The following is a 25,314-nucleotide window of genomic DNA, read 5'->3' on the forward strand; positions in this document are numbered from 1 at the left end:
ATCGAAAATATATATTTTTTTCTTTTCATTATAGTCATTAACCCCGATTTTATGTGATGTATCTAAACAAGTACATTATTGTCAATAAAACAACGCTATAAAGATAATTTTATATTAAACCCTGCACCGATACAGATCTAGCACACTTCGAGCCATCCCGCATTTATCTCGGCAAGCGATCGACAAATACTCGATTCTGAATCGATTGAGCCGCGGGAAACTCGCAATCATTCGAACGGCATCTAATCGATTTTGTTCTTGACACTTCGATCATTTATTTTCGCGATACGTTTTGTCAATGTTGAATTCACTTTACTATCGATCCGCTACATTTCAGTGCGTCTTTTTACGGTATAATAAATTAATATAAAAAAGTAATTTACAATGTAAGAACAGCCTAATTAGGTTTATTACAGTTATATGCAACAGCTGCAATTCACATTGATTGTATCTGGAGATAAAATAGTTTTCGTTTACATATTCTTATATTATCAAAACGTATAATCAACATACTTCTTAATTATTATTACGATAAGCATTGTTGAATAGAAACTGTTTGTTGATGTGAATTATTTCAAATTATATATTAATATAACAAGCACGCTATACTGGTAATATTATATTTTCTAAATTAATTAATTAAATAAAAACGTTAATATTATTGAAGTATTATTTATAAATGTAAGGTTTCCATGACGCTTGAGTGCGGAATCGTTGGTATTTGTTGCAAATAATACCTCATAAATACTTCGTCACTTAATTACCACAAATTAAGCACATTAAAAATCCGTGCAGCTTTCCCGGATTTGAACCCGTCATCAAAGATTCATCGACATTTAATCTGGTTTCAGTTATAAGTTATTTCATATATTATATATTATCAGTTATGGTTAAGAAACGCTTGTGTGCTAAAGGATATTACACAATTAAAGACTTTTGAGATGATTACACACCTTGGGAATGAAACGATCGCCTTCAGATTATTTCAAATAAAAATATATATTATTCTGCTATTGTGTAAATTGCCTATGATTGTAAAATATAAGATATGTAAAAAAAAACCCTTTCTTTCGCCGGTTCTTCTCAGGTCTGGGTTGTTTATTTCCGAATTGGTGGTAGATTTATGACAATCAATAAGAAAGTGTAACGCTTCTGTATTAAATAAAGATATTTGACATTGACTTTGAATATGTAAGGCCAAAATACCAATTCTTTGAAGACACATTTTCCATTGTATTCTTCGATATGCAATAAAAATGACATCAAAACTAGAATTTAGACCAAAGATTCAAATATATTGACAAAGTTTGAAGAAACCGCAAGTAAAACAGTGTTTGGAAATAGGTTTCAACCCATTGTTTACAGTTACATGTGTTAAAGAATAATAGATCTTAAATTTATAATGGTAAGAGTGAAAACCCCTTGGCGCTATATTACAGCTAAACCTTTAGGTTTCTAATTTGAAGAGTTGACTTAATTGCAAAATCGGGTCGTTGATTGATGCACTATAATTTCAAAGGTCCCAATTCCAAATACATTTCTTTAAAAGTCAAATTTTAGTCTCAGAAATGAAAAACATACGCAGGTTCTTCGCGTGATAATAGTGTAAGATTTGGTTTCGAGATGTTACGATAACTGGGAACATTATGATTAGCAGATATGAGGCAGGTGCGCGAGGCCGCGTGCGATTGTCTATCGCGGCGCATCGTTCCACGCTAGACTCATTTCATTTTTATTACGAATATTTTTGTTCTAAGTCTAACATTTGCTGAGTAAAAAAAAAACAGCTGTGATTCTATTGGTGGAAGGTTAGCGTGTAATAGTTCGGAATTCAAATTCATTAGCTTGTGATATATTGTAAACAACGATTCACACTAACATAAGGATTTCTAATGAGGCCACCAGGATTTACCAGAAAACGAACGAAACTACTGGTCTGTTTGAGTATACTCGTAAATCGCGAGGATACATCTACACTGCAGCGCAGCTTCTTGCGGAAGGCGGACGAGCAAATGGGCCACCGGATGGTAAGTGGTCACCTATGCCCATAGACATTGGCATTGTAACAAATGTTAAGGATCGCTTACATCGCCAATGCACCACTAACCTTGTGAACTAAGATATTATGTTCTTTGTGCCTGTAATTACACCGGCTCACTCACCTTTCAAACTGGAACATAACAAGACCAAGTATTGCTGTTTTGTGGTAGAATATCTGATGTGTGGGTGGTATCTACCCAGACGAGCTTACAGACGAAGCCCTACCACCAGTAAAAGTTCTAGGAATAATACAGGTCTAGGAACAATACACCAATAGAATCAAATGACTTACTTTATTTTGATAAGAACGGTATAAAAACTCGTTGCCGGTTAGTATGATTCTTAAACTATAACAGTCAAACTTTTTATATGTGTTTTATTAGTTATATCACAAGAAGCATCAGACGCATATCTCTATCAGACGCTTTGGCGCAATGCTTTTTGTGCTTCAATTAAACTTTAAAGGAAATAATGCTTTATTGATTTGCAGTAACAGTCTGTTAATGTCCGACTGCTGAGCTAAGACCTCCTCTCCCTTTTTGAGGAGAAGGTTTAGAGCTTACTCCAGCACGCTGCTCCGATGCGGGTTGGTAGAATACACATGTGACATAATTTCAATGAAATTAGACACATGCAGGTTTCCTCACGTTGTTTTCCTTTACCTTTACTTTAAGATTCACGCGCTCTAACCATGGGCCATCTCGGCTCTGAGAGATCTAAGAAGTTCAGATAAAATGATGGGTAGCGTCACCTTCGTGTTTGCCGGTAACTTTCGACCAACACATCCTGTGATGAGTTACTAGTAATAAATTGTCCCTACGTAACATCACTAAGATAATTGTTTAATACAGACGAAGTCGGGGTGGGCCGCTGGTTATTTATAATCGAATACAATACGTAGGGAAAGATAAAATACTTGAGAAATTAACAAGTATTATTTTTATCTCTCAATGTAAGATCAGTACAAGCTACAGGAATGTGGTTCTTGGTAATATATCGACTTAACTTGAAATACAAATAAGCATTTTAAGAAAATTAAGTAAGCATGCTCTTTATAAGTTTGAATAAAATGAATAACAAATTTACAAAGGATGACATTTTATTAAGAGTTAAACTATTATTTGTGAATCTATTAATATTTATAATTGCTTATAAATATATATATATAGTTTTTAATGTTAGTTTATTGTGTACGTTATTATATTATTTTAAATATATTAGTAACGATAGGAGAATAGTTACTTTACGGGCGTAACTTTATATTATAATAATAAATGATTCTCCGACGAAAGATTATATTGGTTGGTCTATCCATGCCAGGAGCCAAAATGACCCAGTGTACAGCTAGTCTTACTAAAGATCGCGGGGTCAAATCCATGATAACGAATATATTTTTTCACATGTAAAATTTCGGGGAATGATATCTATTAAATTATAAATTGGTAAATTGGTGGCAAAATATAAGCAACAAACACGCTCCAAAAGAGTATCTACGGTGCCTTGATCAGCTCGCTCCAGGCGTACGCAGCCTCAAACTGGGACCCACTTTGCTCAGCGTGTCAGAAACGACAGACCCTGATCCAGAAGAACATCTGTTCTGAGCTGGGTCTGATAGGAACTCTGAGTATCTCAGGAATGACATTACACATTTTTTTTTTTTTTTATAGAATAGGAAGGCGGACGAGCATATGGGCCACCTGATGGTAAGTGGTCACCAACGCTCTTAGACATTGGCATTGTAAGAAATGTCAACCATCGCTTACATATCCAATGCGCCACCAACCTTGGGAACTAAGATTTTATGTCCCTTGTGCCTGTAATTACACTGGCTCACTCACCCTTCAAACCGGAACACAACAATATCAAGTATTGCTGTTTTGCGGTAGAATATCTGATGAGTGGGTGGTACCTACCCAGACGAGCTTGCACAAAGCTCTACCACCAGTATATAATAGCACCAGGGTCTCAACTATGGGGAACATCTGATACGTTCGCTCGTACACCTCCTTGGTATTGCCCTGCAGCATGCGCACTGCACATCCACATACTTCATCAACCTCACACTGCTGTCATCAGGAATCACCAATCCCGGCATGGACGTCGACGGTGACTTGACAATCACTTATAATGACTTTATAAATATTGTTAGACTTGAACAACTCTTTCTTACAAGAGTTAATCAAGCTATTTACATTTCTTACGCTGCAATTTGATTACTGCATATAATTAATTGTGGATATATTCATTTGTTATCCTTGCAAGTTGAAGAGATAGTTGTCAACTTTGTTAAAAATAAGTAAATAATATATTATTAAGTGAGAACAGTTGCATTGAAAATATGTGTCATTGTTTTCAACAAACCTTTCAGCGCTTAAAGCGTATGTGCAGCGCTTCAAATGTAAATGACGTTTATTCGTTAAATTTTTTCATAAGCGCAAATCTTGATAATTTCGAATCTGAACTGACTCTAGAGTTATAAAACTAACAGCTATAATTATACTAAATACATAAAATACGAAAATTAAAGTATAAGAAGGACACAGTAATAAAAATCTAATAAAAAAATCGGTGCATTAGGGTCCATTAGACCGAGACGAAATCTTATTAATTCTTTATCAACGGGTGTGTGTTATCAGTTGAGTAGCTCTTGATTTATGCTGTCCTGTTATCTCCTGAGATGTGGTCGGCGCCACCGCTATCAGCGCTTATAGATTTGAAGTATGGGAAGTTATTTCGGCTCCCGGGATTTTAAACAATTAAACATTAACACCGTCTAATAGTAAGCGCTTTTAAATCGCTTTATGTTACGTTATAATTTATCAAATTGCAATTTCAAGCTGTCTAAATTTTAACTTTCAAATGTTGCAACTCAGATCTCTTCGATGGTAGCTTGTCTTTGGTGGCAACGGTTACCAAATTTCGTCTGTTATCTATGCATAATTATAATAAAACTGTAATTATTGTAAACTCGGTATCTTGCTCCAGTAATTACAGAGAGCAAGTCTTCATACCGAAACTAGATCTATTTAAATATTTACTTAACTATTATAATTGTAACGGAACCGCGTTTAGAATAAAAAAAAACTATAAGAAATGATATTAAGACGATATGTCTCAGTAGGCTACACGTGGCCGTAATCAAATGGCCGCGGTATGTGGTCAAGCATCGCTGAAATTATAGTGAGTTAAATTTGTGTCTATAATTCCGGGTAGATTTGTTCGCGGTTAAAGAAAACATCGAGACACATACCTGACCTGTAAATGTCCCATTGCTGGGCTAAGGCCTCCCTTTTTTGAAGAGAAGGTTTGCAGCTTTCCCAAAGTGCTCCAATGTGGCAGGATTTAAGTAAAATTAGACAGATTCAGGTTTCCTCGCGATGTTTTCCTTCACCATCAAGCACGAGATGAATTATGAACACAAAATCACACGAATATTTACGTGGTACCTGGGTTTGAATCCGCTATCATTGAAATATAATATAATGGTGGAATACGCTCTAAATGTCACCCCTTCAGAAGAAGTTGGTCTTTGCTAAACTATTAGTTTAATACTTGTATCAATTAATTCGAAAGTATTGTACTGTCAATAAGATTTATTTGTAGAAATCTAGTTGAACGATAGGAATTGTTTTTATCTGATTTCACAAGTATAATTAATTACTTACATATGAAATCATTATTTTCATTATAATAAATCATTATAGTTTCAATGGATATATAATATTTATTTTTTAGTGTTTGTATGTATCAATAATGTGAATTAGTGTAACTACAGGCACAAGAGACATAACATATTAGTTCCCAAAGTTGGTGGCGCATGGCACTATAAGGGATGGTTAATTTTATACAGTGCTGATGTCTATGGGCGGTGGAGACAATTTACCATCAGGCCCATAGTTGCATGTTACACGTTAAAACTTTATACATTTTTTAGACAATCTAAAGATTTTATTCGTGAAAAAAAACATGGAACTATGATTTTGGTAGTTATATTCATAAAACTAATCACCAAGTCATCGGAGGCGTTGTTGTGTGAACTCAAACAATCTCGTAACCGTTATTGTTCTGCGTTTAACTTAAGTCGAGTATCAAACGTTTATGACCCACAACCGGCAACACTTTACAAACATCCTAAATCGTGTTGTCGAATCGTAAAATCCTCCGCGTTCCGTCATAACAGAGACCATATTGCATTGTTGGGCTAATTGGATAGAGATGCTTATCTCGGCCCGATAAAATGAAATAGATAACATTCTGTAGTGACTTATTAAGGTCGTTCTCAGAATAATATTAGATGGTACGATACGGCGTGTGTGCGATGTAGCGTTGGCAAAAAAAACTTCATGCAGTTTTCACAGCGATCGAGCGAGTTACGATACACGCTCTCTTATGTGAATTCGATTGACTTCGTGTAAAAATTTCATTAAATTAATGTGAAGGTTTTCGTTGTATTAGTAAATAGTTAAACAGATTGCACATAGATTTGTACATATTAACTCCATTATAAATGTTTTTTCTTAAAAAAAGCTTTTAAAATAATGTATTTTATAAAAAAAAACAAACATATTTTGAATGTTCTAAATAAAACTCTCGTAGATGATAAATATTGTGATATATATAATCTCAAATGTTACATCACATTTATCAATATTTTGTACATTTGTAGTTACCAAAAAAACAGTTACACAAACATAAAACAACACTTTCCTCCAAATCTAATTCTCTTAATGTATTCAATCATCCAATTAAAAACGAAATATAACATTTATTCACAAGCATTTTAATGATATAAGTGCAAAAATATCTAGAATATAAATTTAAATTATTATTTTTTTGCTAACCGTACCCCAAGCCTATCAGCGATCAGTACAACGTATCGCGTTGTGTAGTTTTTGCGAAATTGGTCCCGATCGAGTCTTATACAGCGCGAGTAGATTCCCTGAACCTCGTCTGATTGTGTTCGAGTCGTGGAACTGCTAACAAAGGGAGATTGACTCCACCCGATGATGAAATCCCTGCCGTGAAGGAATACCGCAGATAGCATCAAAGGCGTAAATTAATTCTAATATGCTTCCAGCTCAGTACATACGAGTGTTATGGAGGTAAGTCGTCATTATAGTACATAGCTTATAAGAATTGCCTTTCACTTTAAACCGATACAATGGCATGTGCGCATCATAGGTACATATATATATAAAAGCTAAGTATATAGTTGTAGTAAGATTTTTAGTAATATAAGAAAAACCAAAATGACATCACATTTATCAATCGTTGTTTAATAGATTCCTGTAATTTGTAGTCGCGTCAACTGTACTATTCAAATTCCGCTCTCACTCTCATTAATATAATCGCCGTATTTCTTAAGTGATGTATATAATAAAGACAGTATTTCTAAATTTAGTTAACGCGTAACTCAGTATCGATGCGATGGATAACTATGAGTAATTTGAAAAAATATGAACAAATTTATCTGATGTAGGCAAATTGAGTGCAGGTGTGAAGTATATTGGATATGTAAAACCGTTTACAAGTTTTTTATAAGCAGTTTATCGATGAGAGATTAATTATTATGCGTTAATAAAACTATTAGAATCGTGACCTGATAGCGATCGACAGCTTCGTTTCATGCAGATTCAGATACAACAGAATAAAAATAATCGTTTTATTATGTTTTTCTGCTGACCGTCTTTAAGGATAAATATTGATAGACAGCTTGCAGTTATTTAGGAATATTCTGTACGAACTAAATAGAAACTCGCCGCAGAAATCGGTCGTGAAATGTCAGAAAGTGATATGCGACATTGACCGTCATAGTTATAATATTTCAATAACACGTCAAAATAGTATATCACCATAAGTCGGTTGGTAACATTTCACGGGTGAGTAATGAAGTGACTTCTTACGGAATAACATTGCTGCAAATAAGCATTAGTGAAAACTTTGTCTTTAATCTCTATCATAAATATCACATTAATATAAATTTTGTACTTATTTTGTTTTTTTTTTTTAGAATAGAAACCTGGCAAATTGGTGAAATGATTTTGAGGTAGTGTAATAATTAAAAGCTATTCGTTACACTGACAATTCCTTTGATCGTGCGATCTGAGCTATATTACAGGATGTTATATTGTATAATTACACCGGCTCACTCATTCATTAAATACTAGAACTTTGCAATACAATTTAGTAATGTTGTTTTGATATTTAGCGGTTGAATAATTGATCACCGGTAAAACACGTAATAAGAGATGTGATATATAGCTATGTATATGTTTAGTTAGCCCTGTGGTAAGAACGCGTGAATCTTAACCGATGATCGTAGGTTCAAACCCGGGCAAGCACCACTGAATTTTCATGTGCTTAATTTGTGATTATAATTCATCTCGTGCTTTACGGTGAAGGAAAACATCGTGAGGAAACCTGCATGTGTCTAATTTCACTGAAGTTCTGCCACATGTGAATTCTACCAACCCGCATTGCAGCAGCGTGGTGGAATAAGCTCCAAACCTTCTCCTCAAAAAGAGGAGAGGAGGCCTTTAGCCCAGCAGTGGGACATTCACAGGCTTTTACGGTTACGGTATATGTTTAGTATTAAAATATTATTCATCAATTCATAATAAGTATGTAAAAAAACCCTTAGATATCAAAATAAGTTCGAAAAACAAACAAAAGGAATGCAACAGTCGTATAAGTTTAAATTTCATAGTGTTTTCATTAAAAAATTCACAAATTGTACATAGTTCAATTAAATTAACAATATATAAAAATATATATTTAACGATTATAGATGCTTGTAAGCGCAACGCTGATCTAGCTTGCAAAGATGATCGAGTCCTGAGTAAGTATCAGAGTTTGATTGTATTGTTTCCTTGAGAGAGCGGCGCTTAAAACAAAACACACTATTGTTTTAAAGTAAGTGGATATCTTCAGCTTAAGATTTTGGCGTTAAAGATGTACAAGGGTCATGGTAATACCACCGGCTCAACTACAAAGTTATACAGAGTACTGATATTTGGCGGTAAAACAAGAGATGAGAGTTTTGTACATATTTATCAACCCAGAGAGCCTTTGTTGCACAAAGCATATATTTATTAAATTAATATTATGTCACTTATTAGTTTAATTATAATTAGATATGCTTTATTACTATTCCAGTAACTTGAGCAAGTAATGACAAACAAACGTGGCGTAACTTTTGAATCATTTGATCAACATTATAAAACATCTGTTTCCTTGTGTGACTATATATATTCTGTGGTTTTCCTTCATGTTATCGGTTTTGTTTTCGATTAATTACCTACTACTTATTATTTGGTATAAGTAGATCAACGCGAGAATATTCAAAATTTTTAAATACTTTTATTTTAATGAATCCATGCTTACTTTGAAATTGTTTATTTATTTGCTTGTTTGTTACGCTTTTACGTCTTAACTATTCAACCGATTACAATGACAGGACCTATTACACCACCCCCCCCCCAAACACGCGATAACTAGTTAAGTATAAAGAGCAATGCCCTTAAATAAACACAGGAAGTAAAGACAAACCTATAACACCAAGATTCGTCTCCGTAAAGTCAATCTGCACTAATAAATGAGGAGGCGTTTTTGTATTAAAGTCACTAAACCAATATACACGGGATTGTATAATACTTCCAAACTCCGGGCACCTATTGAGAATTTTCGACAGAAAACCTCAATAACTTTTTATTTGCCCGACCTTGGATTTGAACCCAGGACCAGGCAGTCAATGAAGTAGTCTTTAAAATAATAAAAGCAGTGTCAAAAAATAAGTGTATCATTAGAAAAATTCCTAAACACAAGGTATTTGTTTCTATAATAAATCGTCTTTTTATTGCCAATTAGTGAATTTTATTCTAATATTAAAAATCATGAATAAATCAGGCATATTATTCTATACAAGATTAACAATATCTGATAAAGAAACGTAGATTTCATATTCGTCGAATATTATGCATGATATACATATACACATACACACACACACACACACAAATACATATATAGACACCCAATTTGACAATTCTCCTCGATAACATATGTACTTTTAAATTATATATGGTACGCCGACTAGCAAATGGGCTACCAAATGTTAAGTGGTACCACCGCCCGTAGGCATTGGCGCTGTTAAAAACATTAACACTTCCTTAAATTGCCAATGTGCCACCAACCTAGGGAACTAAGAAGTTATGTCCCTAGTTCCAGTTAAACTATTTACTCTGGTTCAACCATTAAAACTAGAACACCACAATACTAAGCTATTAACATCAGATTAAAGGAGTGTGTGGTACCAGACGGGATTGCAAAAAGTCCTACCACCACGTAAAACAAACTCTTTTTTTTTTTGAGCTTATGCTGCTAACTTTCAAATTGTATATATATATTTTTTAATATTAGTATCCTTATTTAAACTGATTTGTAACTATAATTTACCTACTTTACTCAAAATAATTAATACAGTGACGTGGTTGGTGAGGTATCATTACTTTGTTTCCGAATAACATTTATTACAAATGATTATAATTTGCAATAATATAAGCCAGACTAACGTTTTTCGTTTTGTTTTTCCTCATAAAATGAACATAACGGCTTACTTATATAATAATTTATGTGTGAAAGGACTTTATGGTAGGGCTTGCTTAAGTCTGTTTGGGTACCACTACAAGATATATAACATCTTAGTTCCCAAGATTGATGGTGCATTGTCGATGTTAGGGATCGTTTATATTTCTTACATTACCGTTGTCTATGGGCGTTGGTGATCGCTTCACATCAGTTAGGTCATTCGCTACTTAATTATTTTAAATATAACCTATATACATAGGTTGAGCAGTTTCATTTTGTGAATTTTATTTATATATTTAAAGACAGTACTGTACATAATCTCCACAAAAAGATAAGCAAGTGTTATGTAAAAGTTAATATTGTACAAAAGGCAAAAGAACCTCTGAAGGTAAAGCGAGATATAACAGAAAATGAACGACTGTTTTTTCAGTGCGTCTGTATTTACGATATTTTGTTGTGTTGAATTGGCTTCCCATTTTTAAGAAACCCGGTAAAATACGCAGTCAAGTTTAAATTATTACTAATATTGTATGCCCAGGAACTATTTAATTTGGTTCCTCCATCACATTTTCACCATAAAACTGCGAGGCATCGTAAAGATCTGCACCCATCAGTTGATGTATCTAAGACACGTACGAAACGATTTTGATACGCACCGCTAGGATCTTGAATACCCTCCCGACCTCCGTTTTCTCCACCACCTACAATATGGGTACCTTCAAGTCTAGAGTGAATAGGCATCTTCTAGGCAAGCGTGCTCCATCTTAGACTGTATCATCACTTTCTATCAGGTGTGATAACAGACAAGCGCTAGCTTATGTATTTAAAAAAAAAAATGCGAAAGTGTGTTTTATTTGTTACGCCATCACGTCGTAACTATTACCAATCAATCATGAATTGCATACACATTATCAGGGGTACAGGAAATAACTTAAGTAACTTACCGCACCCGCGGGCGACAACTAGTTCAAAATACAACTTACTTTAGTTTTAACAGTTGAGTATTATTAGAAATAATACAAATTGCGAATCGTCAGACCTCTTAGATAGAGCGAAATGGAAACTGGGAGGCTTTTTATACAAAATACCTGCCCTTCACTACACGGACAAAGGCGGGAGCGAAAATTAGTCTACATACATAACTATATACATACTACTTCTAACAACATACATATTTAAATTTTTTATTACAATATAAAATCATTTCCTCCAGACCGTTTTTGGCCACTGCGGCCTATCTCATGAGAGATTAGACAATTATGTAGGAAATATTATAGTGCACAAGTGTGTGCGCAAACACAGGTGAACTCTCTATTCTCTAGCTCTAATAATCCGATGGGATGGCAATCCGACACGACCGGAAAGAGTTCAGGCGCAGGACCAACGGCTTTACGTGCTTTCCGAGGCACGGGAGTGTACACACTTCCAACTTCCAGACTCTGGTCTGCTACTGAGAATTTTCTGGTAGAAAAACCCAATCACTTCTTATTAGTCCGACCTAGACCAGTAGTCTCAACAATACAAGAACATATATACGGATAAAAATAATATATATTTACGAATGTAATAGAATACTGGTATGAAAACAGATGTAATAATGCACAAGTCTGCTCAGACACAGAAACCTTATGTTCCCCCAGAGTGCGACGGGATGCTATTCCAAACACAATGGAAAAGATCAACATAAAAGCTTTACGTGCTCTTTCTTACGTGTAACTTCATAACTCTGTGCTGGAAAAACCCAAAACCCACTATATAGTTAAGTATACTTTTTTAAGGCAATGAAAACTATTACTTTAACCTTAAGAATGATTCTCATATTATAATATGTTAAGTATTAAAATCTTAATAAATTCTAACAGGGCATTTTTGCTGTTATAATTATAATAAAAACAAAATTAATTTTTACTCACTATTTTCAGGATCCGGAATAAATTCATGGTTACTATTATATTCTTTTGTTTTGTTAGGAAAATGACGGTGTAGTTAGACCAAGCGTTTGTTTACTTAAAGACAAGATTTTTTTATAGTGTAGGTAGGTGGGCAAGCATATGGGCCATCTGATGGTAAATGGTCACCAACGCCCATAGACACTGACATTGTAAGAAATGTTAACCATCGCTTACATCGCCAATGCGCCGTCAACCTTAGGAACTAAGATGTTATATCCCTTATGCCTATAATTACACTGGTTCACTCACCATTCAAGCCGGAACACAACAATAACAAGTACTGCCGTTTTGCGGTAGAATATCTGATGAGTGGGTGGTACCTACCGAGACAAGCTTGTACAAAGCCCTACCACCAGTAAACCAGAATGTATGTAACTTCAAAAAACAACTATTAATTGTTTTCGTATGTAAAATTATTTTGATAGGTAAATTATGTGCCTTTCTAAAATTTTTATTATATAATTTGACAACGATAACTATGTGGTCAATAGTCACTTTTACCTGAAGACATTGCTAGTGTTGTTTCTTATTTTTATAGATTTATATTTTAAAATCTTTGCTTGTATTTAAATGTGTGAGTTCGTTTCTCTTATGTGTGATATATATCTCGGTGTGATATATATCACATAGACATATTTTATAAAATGTATTTAATACATTACTTTTTATAAATTAAATAAAAAATCATCAAAAATCATAATGTAAAATCGGTTGAATTTTTAACGGACTAAGTTCATCAATAAAATAAAATAAATATATGTATAAAAAAATCAAGACAACGATCACAAGTATGAGCCATATGTAACCGCATACCAATCGCATTTATTATATTCAAAGTATCTTCGAATGTAACGCGATACTTGTATCATAGTACAGGGCTCGCGTTGGGTGGGCGGCAGCGCGACTCATTTGTCAAGGGCACCCGCTACCACGATACGCCCTTTGTGTGCCACGATTGTATCGCGAACAATGCAGTGTTTATACGTTTAAACTGGTTAACACATTTGTTACAGAGGTCAAGACTTAATTCTGCTGCGGTGTGGTAAGTATTTAAAGAATATTTTTCGTTTATTATATCATTAAATGATGCGTGGTTACCACATATTTCTTTGTATAACAAATTCAAAATGCAATATTTTATAGATGAAAGATCAAACACGTTGACTACACATTAACTTTCTATAAACGCTATCTATTGAAACTTTTTAACCAAATTCAAAAATAATTATTAATATATTATTGCTAGATAAGTCTAGTTAACTTTTGAATAAACAAAAAGTGATTCTATTTTATAACAATTGTTAAGTTAAAACAAAGTTATGAAAAGTAAACAACTATACATTTGAAAATATAATCCGATACAAATTGACAACACAGACGATATCAAACAAACATCAACCCATTGCTCGTTCAACACGAGCTTACAAATAGTTTTATGAACAAACGCATCCATGTATAATAGACGCAGATTGTAATCAAAGAACATAGGTGGCCGGTAACAGATCAGGAGCTCCTTTTTTACATTTTTTATCTCTGTCACACCCATTTGTTTACCCATTGTGAGCCCGTCGGAGGTTTTTGTTATATATTTTTTTTGTTTCAACCGATAATATTGTTCTCGTATCGAAGAGATTAGAATCAGATGCCTTTTACAAATGTAAGTATGGTGTTCGTGTAAAGAATGTCATGTCACTTTTGTAATTGTAACGATTTTTTAATGTTGTATCTTTTGTACACATAAATAATTTCGCAGAATCATTTCATTTGATTCTATCGCTTTAAAATGTCTTTGTTATATTGCGAAAACGTTGTGATCAATTCTTGGGTTAACAAATTCTTTCTTTATGATTTCTGTTTGCATTTTAAAAAAGTAAGGTTTTAATTTTTTTTTTAATGAAAAATATTGTATTGAATTGGAAATTTAATTATACTGTATAACTGAGATATTTTCTCTATAAATAAATATTATTTGTATTAAAATCTTGCGTTCGATCTGAATGTAACTACTAAGTTTCTAGCCGTTCTCTAGAATCTACATTCCGAACCGGTGGTAGCTTTACATTCATTATAATTCTGTAAAATGACGATTCATAAGTAAATACCTACTTGAATAAAGTCGAATTGAAAGCAATACTTACTCATTATTTTATATGAACGGAATAAGTATTATAACAATGAATAAATTCAAATACTTTATATATTATATATACTATCTACATTTATAGTTCCAATTTAAAATATTATTATTCTAATAAAGATTTTTTTATTATTGACAGCCTTGGGTCTAACATTGTGTTGCCAGTACAATTATACAGTAGACTACAAATAGCAGCCTATATGACGTAATATTATCGTTGGCATCTATTAACAAGATCTTATCTCAACGATCTGTTTAATTCACTCTTATCAGCATTCCAGCTTTAGTTTAAATAACTCCAATAAATAAACCGCTGCATAAATGCGTTAAGCACTGTTTATATTTATTTTTTTCAGTTTAATTTTTTAATCTACTATCTCGTACTTATTTTTTTATTGCTGTTTGTTATATGAAATGGATGCTTTGGTTACTTATAATTGTGGGAGCACATAGACATATAGTTCTAGTGTTTGGTAATGTAAGCTTGCAATGTGTATTCCTTGTTAGAGATTATTATAAAACAAAATAATTGTCCCATTTTTTTTAACATAAATCATGCTTATATTATAAACGTTTCTTTTTGTGTAATATTATTGAATTTGCGGCCCTTTTTATAATTATAATTTATATTTTATTTTGCTTATTTAATATAATCTAATTTAATACCGTAAATACTTTAATGTCAATAATTAATTTTAAGTGATTTAGAATTAATCATTTCTATAATTATGGTAAGCTTTATGGTATTATTAAATGTGTCAACATCGTCGTTTCATTTTCCAAAAGTTGGTAACACTGAAACGACTTATGACTTAACCAATACAATAAATATTTGGCATAAATTCTACATATAACTAATATATCTTAAATTCAAGCGGATACACATAGTTGTATTATAAGAGACGCTAAATAAATAGCTCGAAACGTGCCAATGGTAGGTTTTCATAGAATTGGCACGACCCGTTCCGTTTTGGCAGCTACCAGCGATACACGTAACTTAAACGATGCGATGTTCGATACGACAAGTTTACAATACGCGCGCGTTCCGAAAAATATACGCCTAAATCTGTTTCGAGGGATATTTTGTTTGAAAAAAATATTGAACCTCGATATAGTTTACTGTTCCGTTACAAAAGATGGAACTAGTTTTGACGTTTGTTTTTTTTTTTAATACATTTATAAAATTACTAAACGGTATAATCGAAATTTAAAGAAACATATAAATTTGAATAAGTTTAAATACTTACTCTTCAATACACACTCATAGTAACACTCTCTTAATAGTAATAGTACCAGCGTCTTGGGTACAATTCCACAGGACAATCTTTTAGACGGCGTGTTTTTGCTATAAATTTGTAATGTGTTTTTTTTTTTTAATTTTAAGTTTATATATTATAAAAATGAGTGTACATAGTTTCCCCACCCTCTTTTAATCATTATATTAAAAGTATTTCTTTCCAAGTAATTAAGCTATCGCTAGTTACGAATGTGAGCGCTAAGAAGAGGAAAATGACATAAAACTGAGTTTTTGTAATTTATTGCGTAACTATTTAAACAATGCTGTCTTCTTCTTTCAATTGTCTAATCAGTGATGACAGAAGAAGATATCAATGTTTTACTAAATATTCGCTGAATAACGTTAAAATATAAAATATATGTTATATTTTTTCTTAATATAATATATATATGCTCTTTACTATTTAATTCAAACAGTAGAGTCTAATTCAATTGCTTACAATAAGCAAGTATCACAATAAAAACAAAATTACTAATAATTTCCATAATTAGGTGTATTCGAATCGTAATCTCTATATTCTAGTATTTTCATTCGTTCGACATACGTATTCATTTGCATGTCCTATTTTCTAAACGGCCGTTTTCAAGAATACTGCAGCCTGGAATTAAGGTTCGTACCATGCTATAAGCGGAGCGATATCAAAGCTTACAAATAGCAAGTTGCAATGGTTCGATAAGCTCTTAGACTACAAAATTATTTCATTATTTTATTCGTACAAAATTATTGTTTTATGAAACAGCGTTGATAAATCGATATTTCTTAATATCAACCTACGTTTTACTCTATAGTAATATATCCATTTCCTGCGTATACCTCTGTACATCATAATGAAAGTCATTTTAATTATTTATATATTCAAAACAGTAAATATAACATTAACCAGCCCACTCGATAAAAAAGTTAATTGTAGCTATATATCGAACATGTTCCATCAATATGTAAGCTTACATGTAAGCGTAGTTACAAAAATATTTAATTTTTAAAGAAAAAAATATGTCATGAAATATTCCGATGATAATTTTTTAATAAATTATTTATATTGACAAAAGTATTTCGGCGAGCAAATCCTAGACCGTGTCGATGCTTAACATGAGACCATGCAGCGGTCTGTGCCTATATGAGATAAAAAAAAATATATAAAATCGCTAAATGCTCTGCAATGTTTCAGTGTTACAGCGTATATTTCGTTTTTAAAAGTGGCAAATTATAGCATAAGCAATGTGCAGTTACATTACAGTATTAACATCTTTATGGGCTATATATTCGGCGGAATGCTGTCTCGGACAATTGATGGCCGTTTTCGATGCGATTTTAATGCATCTATATTCTTTGTGGGAATAAACTGGTAATTACTGGTTTTTTTTTCGTTCGAACTATTATTAGGTTCTCCAACGATATATTTTTCCAACGAATTAGTATTGTAATGTTCGAGGTTCGAATTTTAAATACGAAAAGTCATGTGTTCGAATTTTGAATATGATTATGATCGACCGTTATTTTAGTTGATATGGTCACCTTTATAACATCAATGTAGGATGAGATCGTTTGATGGCAGCCGAGAAAATAAGAGGAGAGGTCTAAGAATGACGTTTGTGGTAAGAATAATGGAATTGACTTGATAATTATATATAGCATTTGTCACAAGTAATCTTAATATATAAGCAAAATGCTAATTATTATCGTTAATTTTAATAATTAGGACACCATTTTATTATTTTTCCTTTAAGCAGTAACAGGCTATGAGACACTGTTGGGCTAAGGCCTCTTCTCCTTTTTTGAGGAGAACGTTTGGAGCTAATTCCACCACGCTGCTCCAATACGGATTGGTGGAATAAACATGTAACGAAACTTTTTCTTTTTAATAAATTTAATTAAAATTTTGATAGCCAGCTAAAATCAATACTTAAGATCTTTGACTTGAAGTCAACTTCCATCATAAGTACATCCCCTAACAAAGGGGATAACCAGTTTTAAAACACAAGTGTGTTAAGCTTCCGCTGTCGACCAACAAAGTACGTGAACGTGCCTGAACTCGGACACATAACCATTACACCGTACAAGAACCGTGTTTGTTTCATTAGTTCGTATTATGGTGCCCTATCTACTTCCCCATCCATACCGGCCGTGTGTCCCTTAACTTAAAACAATGGCAGAGCGATAACGCTCGCTTATAAATAATTGGTCTACGATAAGTCCTAATTAGCTGGTCGATGTGATCGTTCGTATCTCACGCCAGGCGCAGGAAGACGATAATATATGTAATTAATTTTGTGTTAACGAAGCTCACCGAACCGTTGGCGCGTGTGTCCGTGAAATTGTTGTTGTGTAATAACGAAATTATTAACAACTAATATCCGGATTTTACTGGTTTTAAGATCATTTCGGTTGATACATGTTATCTATTGAATAATTTTTCAAACGGCAAATCTACATGCAATTATCTCATGAGAGTCCAATTACAAGGGAGATTAGAATGCAAGATCGTATGATTGGCAGCGCATTTACTGATTAGCATAGTTACTGCAACTTCCTAATGCACTAACGAACATGAGTAGGTACTGATTTACTCTTCTTGATGTTTAACATTGTTTTGTAAGAGATTTCTGAACCAATCTATTTACCGTGTGATATTTTGATTTAAATTTTGGCTGTCTGACACCAACATTTGATTCATCTGCATTCTCATTAAAAAAAAAAATAGTTTTTAAAATAAATAATCCGTTTTTAGTGACAGAAGAAATAAACCGAATATCAAATCAAATAATTCCGAATTCAAATCCTTACTAAAATAAATAAAAAAGTTACTAAATACTATTATAAATATGCATAGTACGCGTTTTAAAATAACAACTCCATATAGTTACAAAAATACTAAAAACATAAGATTGTCTCACTCAAAGAAATGTTTCTCAAGTAAGTAAATCGAGCGCTATTTGTTCAGATTTCCGCTGCATTGATAAGGTGTGCCGTATCTAACAAGATTGACTTTTATAACTACGGAACTTAAAGATAGTAATGGCTGAAAACAAACATGTATGATTTACTTGCGATTTATATTACCAATAAAACACCAAACAGCCTGAAGCATGAGTCCTTTTTTTATTATATTCATTTAATAATGTATTTTTTGGAGTAGGCTTACTATCCTTATCATTATTTTGAAACGGGTAACACTAACGAAAAAATGCATCAAGAATATCAGCAGTGTGTTAGTTGTTGAAGGTTTGGTGTGGCAATTTTCATCCGATATATCGACATTGTCACGTGGAAATTAAACAAAATTCTTAGTTATTTGAACCAGCAGTTTACAACTGGATTTTTTTACAACTGGATCATATCGGCCCAAAGATATTTAAACATATATTTAAGTGAATAAATTCTAATTATAAATTATAATTATATTTTTTTAAAACAAAGCATTACGTTTTGTGTAGCGTTCCCTATCTACCCTATTATGTCTTATCGCCGCGGAGCCTTGAGTCGCACCGTTCGCGATAACATCTGCTGAAATACGACGGAGATAAGTGGAGGGTAGATATCGGCTACGTATATGCGAGTTACACCCGAACTTCATTCGTAAAGTTTAAATATTAAGACGCTGGAATTATATATATCATAGCACAACCAACTGTGTCTATAAACTCCAAAAACACAATGTGAGACAAACATGCGAAAAACTCCGGTCAGAAAGTTTCGTATAAATACCATTAAATTACTTTAACAGTCATACATCATCATCATATGCTGACTGTCATCTGAAGGTGATTTTTTCGTTTAATAGCACACAGTTCTATTCAGTCAGTAATTACAGGCACAAAGGACATAACATCTTAGTTACCAAGGTTGGTGGCGTATTGGCGATGTAAGCGATGGTTAACATTTCTTACAATGTCTGCGGGCCACATATTGGTGACCACTTACCATCAGGTGGCCCATATGCTAGTCCGCCTACTATAAAAAAGTCCTTCGACTTGTCATCCAGCATCATTAATATTCACCTGTCACCCACATCGCTTTTATTTGAGTTAAGCGTAATTTTTTCTCTCTCTATAGTCATATCCTTAATTACTTCCTTCTTGCTCACGTCATCCTTTAGACAGTCCATCCATCTCTTTTCCTCTTGCTTTAACCCACGTTCATAATTTGCAGTATTATTATATGTCATTGACCTTAACGTCATATGACCATACCATTACAACGGATTTCAATCTACATTTCCGACGCGAGAACTACTTTCCTTCTTACGTTCTCGTCTTGAATTCTATCTATTTTTACCGCTCTGCACATCTATCTTAACGTTATCATCTCATCACCTCAGTAACTCAACCCCCTCGTACTATTTGACAAGAAGAGTCTTATAATTTTAATATATTAGACTGATAATGTAATTTATTTAAACTATTTCAACCGCCGATGCGCCACCAACCATGCAATCTACAAAACATCTTATAAATGATATCTTGTGTTATTTTACCGAGTCACTCACTCGCCATGAATATTTAACAATATTGTCATTCAAAGATAAAATATGATTGTAGGTATTATATATTTCTTACAAGCAATTCGTATTCATAAGATAGTCTACTAATACATAGTTTCATTAAAAATAATTTAGTTAGTTTTATTGGTTGGTCAATCATTGATTGAGTTTTATACACAAATAAATAAACATTAGTTTCAGTTATTTTTATAAACAGAATATACAAAAGCTTATAATTAATTGATATACAAATATATAAATATATGTAAAATTGTACGATTAAAATAGCAATGAGTTACGTGTCAAAACACAGTCAGAAAATGTCAAATTATAATCTAATTTTAACGTATTTATCAAAAAAATATATTACAAGGCCGCCATACCTGTTTTATAATTCCCATGTCATGCGAACAAGCAATAAAATACCGAAAAATAAACAAACATTAATCTGAAAACATATATATTATAAATTGAACTCGCCAAACCGCGTCTGCCCTTATATATAAGTCTTAATCTAAAAACTTAAGTAACATTCTTTTATTTTACCTACCTACCTACCTACCTATATATATAAGATATATATTTTGCAAAATACAAGATGTTATTTAGAAAACCAATTATGCTCAAAATGAATTTATATATCGCTCTTGTAAGAACTACAATAGGAAGTTTATTGCCTTGGACATGTTTTCTTGTACGCTCAATACATTTAAAAAAAAGAGTTTGTGTGCATTTGTTAACTTAGTCAATGTTTTATTTTTTATTTTATCTATTTAATTTTTATTATATAATATTGTTTTGCTGTTGTTAACTGTTTGAATCTTAATAATTATTATTTGTAATTTACAGAATTGCTCGTTTACTGTCATACATGAATTAGTTTTGAGTGGAAACTTGATTGGTGTGTGATCGAGTTAATTTGTTATGTAGTATATGTGGCGTGTACTGTTTGTTTCCCAGATATAATAAAAAAAAAAAAATTCATGCTATTTAATTGGATAGAGTAATACTAAAAATTGGATATATTCCTGTTAAATACTTCTAAAGAACTTTCCACGGCACTATTATTATATTCTATTTTTACAAGTGCTCCCCGTGCGATGTCAGGTATCGTCGCTTGTATATAAAAACAGACGGATCAGATAGCGATCGCAGAATTTATACGACGTTGATAAGGGGGTCGGCGATAAGTACTGATAACGCCCGCCCGCCCTAAGATGCAATCTGATATACCGCGCCTTATCACAAACCCTGAGGCTTTTTGTATAGAGTACCGAATCGATACAGTGAATATTGGTAGCTTAATGTAGGTACGATTCTTTGGATATGGTTAGGTTTTTTGGAAATTAGTTTTTATTAAATGAATATTGTTATTTATTTAAATAAGATTATTAGGTGTTTTTTTTTTCTAAAAACAAAGTCACAATAATACAACTGCTGATTTCGCAGCAAGAAAATAAACAAGCTGTTGAAAGTCCATGAAATTAATCAAATAGAAAAAAACTATATTTTATTATTATATTATTGTCTTGTCACATCATTATTCAGGTCAGAACAAACAAGAACACGGTAATCCTATCACTTATTCATGTTTTCCAAACACCTGACATTTGCGCAGAAAATTTTGTTTACTGACGTGTGTAAGAACACATATGCACTCTATTTCCACACTCGCGTATACCGAATGGAAAGAGAGAACAGGCGCTGGATCAACGGTATTACGTGAATTTTGACGTAAGCTATTACTTCAATGCCGAGCAATAACGCATTATCAACATATTAAAATGTCTCACAAAAGTAACAAGTGAACTGTTCATTCTAATTCAATAGAACATCGCATATAAGCAACACCAATATATTTCTGAAATTTATGTTCCATGACGTCATCAATTTACTAGAAGTGAAATATTTAATTTCATATAAATATTTTTATGATTTTTTTTAAACTTATACGAAATATATACAGCTGATAAGGCTGGCGGAGATAAATACTGATAACGTCCGCCCGCCCTGAGATGCCTTCTGATTAAAAAGCGCGTTTTACCAAAAACTCCGAGGGTCTCGTATAGAGTAATGAATATATAGACACTTAAGTATTTATGCTGGTTTTAATAGCAAATAAACAAATATATTTACATCAAAACTACTAATTGTACTGAACTACCGGCCGTTATGAACAATTCTTATTGCACATAGTCTGTTTATCGAGAAGTTTATACCGGAACTATATTGTCAATCATTATGGCAAGCTGTTTTTAAATACTTAGAAAGTTAGTGATTAACTTTGTTAAATTTCCTTATATAAGCAATAGATACATCACACATTGAACTTAAGTTCAAGTTAGTAAAAAGTTTTTCTACGTTTGGAAAAAATCAATATGTACAAAGAATTTCTGATTTAAACTTTCCTAACACGAAGGTGATTGGGTGGCCGATAAGCGTTGATACCGCCCGCCCACCGACGCGATCTGATTACGGTGACGTCTTATCAACCGTAGCGGAGGATCTCGTCGGGATGATAAGACCTTAAAAGTTTTCATTTTTATGTATTTTTAAATAGTACTTTTTACGGTTCCATACATAAATATTTAACAATTTTTATAGACACCGAGATTGTCCAGTGGTTAGAATGCGTGAATCTTAACCGACGATCGTGGGTTCAAAGGGCAAGCACAACTGAATGTGTGTCATGTGCTCAATTTTTCTTTATAATTCATCTCGTGCTTGACGGTGAAGGAAAACATCGTGAGGAAACCTGCATGTGTCTAATTTCACAAAAATTCTGCCACATGTGTATTCCACCAATCCGCACTGGAGCAGCGTGGTCAAATAAGCTCCAAACCTTCTTCTCAAAAAGAAGAGGCGGCTATAGCCCATCAGTGGGACATTCACAGGCTGTTACTTAGTTACTTACATAAATATTTCATCGTATTTATATATAGTGGATTAACTGACACTTTTTAATGACTAGCTTGTAAGACTGAAGTTTCTACGTTAAGGATTCCAATTTTTGGTTAAACGAATAAGAGTAAAGTTAAATGTATATTTAGTCATTCATTTCAAAATTCAAAAGCAGAACGGAGTCATGTTGTTATCTCTCTCTTCTAGTGTATGATTGCAGTCCCATTAAATCGAAAGAAGGAATAGAATGGAACTGTGTTAGCGCCGCACATTTATGCAATCAAGTATCTTAAACGCATGTCTAGTCTACAATGGCCGCCATACACGAAATTCAGCCAGCAAGACAATTACACATTGGATTTTTAAGTTTCATTTAGCGATACCATTACCTGGTGAATAATATAAGTGTTCTTCTTTTAAATCAGTTCAAAACGGCTAATCCAACTATGTTATTATATATTCCATAAAAATCGGCCGTAAAAACGCACGGTTGAGCGATACGTGCCTCAAAAAAAGTTCAATGTGTATATAAGCTAATAATTTTAAAGATATAGTAAATGAGTTGCTTGATGGTAAGTGATTACCTCTTCTCGCTGTTGGAGTTATAGTTGACGTAATATGTTTTCTGTTATCTTGTCGATACCTTTAAAAAGTCATCAAAGCTGGATTACTTAACTGCATACAAAATGTTATTGTGGTTTATTATCTTAATCTCAAAGCTTGTATTGGTATTTGAATCTTATAGGTAACGTTTTCGTGAAACACACATTATATTTGTATATCAATCAATCAACAGCCAATCATTGTCCACTGCTGAGCATAGGCCTCTCCCAAGGTGCGCATAAAATTTTTTCATAAATATTTGTATAATTATTACTATTTTAATACATGAGAACAGTTTCCTAGAAAAGTGTTTCCGTATAATTCTTTCAAGATTGCTTAAATATATTTTAACTAAAAAGTATATACATAATTATATGTTGTTAAGCCTCTAAGTGAAACTATTCTATGGCGAATATGAATACGCGGTGATGTAGGAATCCGTCAAACAGATGAGCTAAGGACGTGAACTTTTGCTGTTTGTATGCCAACACCCCCACCACACCCCGTCACGTCACCCACCAACTACTAACAATTTAGACGTTTAAATGTATCTTACAAAGTTTTCTTCGAAACATTTTCTATTCAACGAAATATTTCTTAAGACGACAAAATCAAGTTACGTTAAGACATTATTTGTTATAAATAAATTACGATAAATTAAAAAAAAAACATTAAAAAAATCGATAACGAAATGTTAATGAACTAGATTAATACCACCCACGCAGTTTAATTGGAAAGCCGTTAGCGCAAAGTGCTTATTTAGAATGTTATTGAAAGTCGACATGAATGTCAAATTCAAAATCAAAAATATACTTTATCGAAATAGGCTCTAAAAACACTACAATCGTCATTTTACAAGATAATTTATATTTAAGGCTTCCACTGGTGTTAGGGCTTTATGCAAGCTCGTCCAGGTAGGTACCACTCATTCATCAGATATTCTACCGCAAAACAGCTGTATTTGGTATTGTTGTATTCCGGTTTGAAGGGTGAGTGAGCCAGTGTAATCAGAGGCACAAGACATTCTTTGTTCCCAAGGTTGGTGGCGCATTGGTGATGTAAGTGATGACTAACATTTCTTACAATGCCAATGTCTATTATCATATTTTGTAAGAAGTTACATCATTACTTACCTGTGAAATGTTGACAACCGACTTATGGTGACATATTGTTTTGATACGTAACATTATAATTATTATGGTCATTGTCTAATATCACTTTCTGACAGTTGCGGTGAGTTTTGAGTTTATTTTTAAAGAATATCCCTATAGGATGGCTTTACGTGCTCCACGAAGCATGTAATGTGTAGTATTGCCAA

The 25,314-nt window shown here is 33.0% G+C and overlaps 1 protein-coding gene across 1 annotated transcript in view; it reads right to left on the reverse strand.

Annotated features, from left to right (window-relative positions):
• Nucleotides 1-25,314, reverse strand: part of LOC126781290 (zinc finger protein ush) — a 222,682-nt gene that overhangs the window by 118,730 nt on the left and 78,638 nt on the right. The window lies entirely within an intron of this gene.

Source organism: Nymphalis io, chromosome 3, assembly GCF_905147045.1.
Source record: "Nymphalis io chromosome 3, ilAglIoxx1.1, whole genome shotgun sequence".
NCBI lineage: Eukaryota > Metazoa > Arthropoda > Insecta > Lepidoptera > Nymphalidae > Nymphalis > Nymphalis io.